Here is a 3043-nt window from a genome sequence, read left to right as displayed (position 1 = left end):
AACTTCCCAAATAATTTACCATTACCATGTAGTTAAAGTATTACCCAAATTTCCATATATAAATGATTGATATTTTTGCTACTTTCAGCAATGTAGTTCAAATACTTCTTTCCTATTATCCTCCATCTCTCTATCCACCATAAAGATCATAATAAGCTTTACATTATGTTTAGAAGTTCTCACATCCAAACTCCCTCATTCCTTGTGATCCACTGACTTCAAGTCTAGTGTTCTTTAAAATAAATATGAGTTATTGCATGGTAAAAATACATATGCAATAGGACGGTAACGTTAAAAGCAGTAAGGGAATGCAAAATTCCACAGAGGAAGGGGAGAGAGGGAGGCTGAAATAGATAATCTTATCAGGAATTATACGTAAAATGGCTCCTCCCTTGTCCCATTTGATTTATTCTTGGTTTATCGGCAACTGTGACAAATGCAAAAACATGACTTTCCCATCGATCTCTTTGTCTGTTAAAGGAAATTTTTATCATTTCTATGAAAGAGACTTATTTGTCCTTTCTGACTGCATTCTGAAAGAGTTCTTATTAGAATATAAAGGTTAATTAAAACGCAAGTTGTATTTTGATGAAAAAATAAAAAGAAACATTTTCCCTGGCCATCTGTCAACTCTCAATAAAATTTGAGAACATCTTATTACATTTTACTTTAAAGGGACAATAATGTAAACTGCAAAATGAATAAATGAAATGAAAAACGAAGAGCATGTCTCATCCCACTACATACACATATATCGAAACCATAAGGTACAACATAATTATTAACATTCGAATTTGAAAATCTGATTCTCTTAGGATTATTTAGTCTTTCTGTAAAAGTTGTTAGTATATACTATGTTTCATTTGCATTTCCTGACAAGAGAACTGTAATGAACACAAATTATAAAAGGTGATCTCTCATCAATAGTATTTAATGTTTTGAAGAAATAGACCGGTGTACAAAGGGACAGGGAATTCGTTTCTTTTAATGTATTTATTATTTCTTACTAGGAGAAGAAATGTAACTATTCTCTTCAAAACCGTTAAAAATCAAGCACTGAGGCAGTCACCCCATCATTTGCTCCCTATGTTCTGATATCGTTAAGATGAGCTCGAAGACAAATTAACTCTTGATTCAGGGTAAAGGTTTCTGCCAATCCTGTTCTTTTATCATAACCATGAAAAAAAAATCACTGAAAATTACTTTATACAAGTTATGCAGTTCAGAATTGTTTTTCTTGATATTTGATCATTTTGATATATGACTAAGTTTCTGCTAGAGCCTCTAAACCAATCTCTTGACTTCATTTTCTCTTTCATTCTGCAACCAAACCTGATTAATTTTCTCAAAGTACAACTCCAGTCATATTGCTTCCCAGGCTAAAAGGCATCATTAATGCCTCAGTATGAAGGGAAGTCTTCTCTACCCAGAATCTACCTAGAAATCAAAGTCCTTTGTAATTTAGAACCACCTTTGAGAGGATGGTATTTTATCATTGAAGCAAAATACAATGCATTTTTTTCTCTTTCTCCAAATAGATCTGTACTTTTGCTGCTCCATAACTCTGTTCACTACAAGTGTCTGCCTGTGGAAACCCTAGCTACACTTAAACAGCACTTGATCTCAATTGCACATTTCTTGTTGAAAATACTATTGATTTGGAGTTAACAGGAAATTCAAACTCTTTCAGGCACATAAGGAGCCCAGGTTACCGATCTGCCAAAAATGAAACAATGACGTTAAAGATGAAATTAGACATTTGAAATTGACCTATATGAATGTTTATGTTCATTGAGGTGGTCATAATTAAGCATATGGTAAACATTAATACAGTCGAATTACTTCTGTGATTTGGTTACTTCTACTAGTTCCTCCTAGGGGAAGTTTGCTTAGTGGTGGTTTTCCTCCCCTTTCTTCTACACTCTAGATCACTCAACTTAGTTGGTATTTACTTCCCGTGCATCCTCTGGGCTTGCTGGTGGTGTTCAGGATCATGGCAAAGCCAGAGGTGACTGCGTATGAACTGATGGCAACATGTGGTCTTTGCACCAGGAAGCAGGTAAACGAGGTACTATTGAGTATTAAAGCAGTGCTCCAAGTACTGTGATTCTCTCAGGGTAACCTCAGCCTTCTAACAGTGGCAACCTGGAAGTACTAGACATTTTATCAGCTTTGTGCTCTCTGACAACAGAGTCTCTAGTTTCCCCAGAAACTTTTCTCTTACCTTTCTTCGTATTTCATTGATGTCAATTATTTCGTTATTATTTTGCTAATAGGCTGTGGATTTTTAAATGAAAACATTAAGCAAGTGACAACAACAACAACAAAAACAGTTATTACAAAAGAGATCCAGAAATAATAATCACATAATCTTACCACTCAGACAAAAATACACATTACTGATATGGTCTGTATTCCTAGACTTAAATTTTTTACATATATACAAGAAAATATATATGTTTTTTATATGTATATATACATATACATCCTGATATTTTACTTTGAAACAAGAAAAAGAAAAAATACATGTAGGTATATTCTATGGTCCGCATTTTTACTTAGCATTTTCTTTTTCGCACAGAATGTGTACAGTAGATATTTTATGTGTCGGTGCATTTAGATCTAAATTGTCATATAATGGCCATATTGCATTTGAGTAGCTCACTGAACAATATGCATTTAATCCATCACCTTTAGTTTGACACTGAGGTAATTTCCACATTTTTCCTTATTTCCAACCACATGGTGATAAACAGTTTGGTTACTTTTGTGATTATTGTGCCTCAGGTTTTGACCATAAATTAGAAATGATACTGTGTTATGTTCAAAATATTACTTCTCTACTTAATATATCAAATTGTTGCCTCAAAAATCTTAATTTCAAGTGTTCTGTGAAAACTAGAGTACTTAGAATTTTTTTTAAAAAACAGATTATTTGTCACCACCCATGGGGAATCAAATCCAGTAGCTGTAGAGTAAGGCCCAGCTATGCCAGCTATGCATCTTTCTTTCTTTCTTTCTCTCTTTCTTTCTTTCTTTCTTT

At 33.6% G+C, this 3043-nt stretch overlaps 1 long non-coding RNA gene across 1 annotated transcript in view; it reads right to left on the bottom strand.

The window, feature by feature from the left end:
* Nucleotides 1-915: 915 nt before the first annotated feature.
* The window catches only part of LOC105516648, a 17975-nt gene continuing 15847 nt past the window's right edge, over nucleotides 916-3043 (bottom strand). The window contains exon 2 of the long non-coding RNA XR_001002522.1: nucleotides 916-1716. This is a non-coding gene — a long non-coding RNA (uncharacterized LOC105516648). The remainder of the gene's footprint in view (nucleotides 1717-3043) is intronic.

The sequence above is a fragment of the Colobus angolensis genome, unplaced genomic scaffold (assembly GCF_000951035.1).
Source record: "Colobus angolensis palliatus isolate OR3802 unplaced genomic scaffold, Cang.pa_1.0 Scaffold287, whole genome shotgun sequence".
Classification (NCBI taxonomy): Eukaryota; Metazoa; Chordata; class Mammalia; order Primates; family Cercopithecidae; genus Colobus; species Colobus angolensis.
The sequence above is the reverse complement of the archived record's forward strand: the minus strand, read 5'-3'. Positions and strand labels throughout refer to the sequence as shown.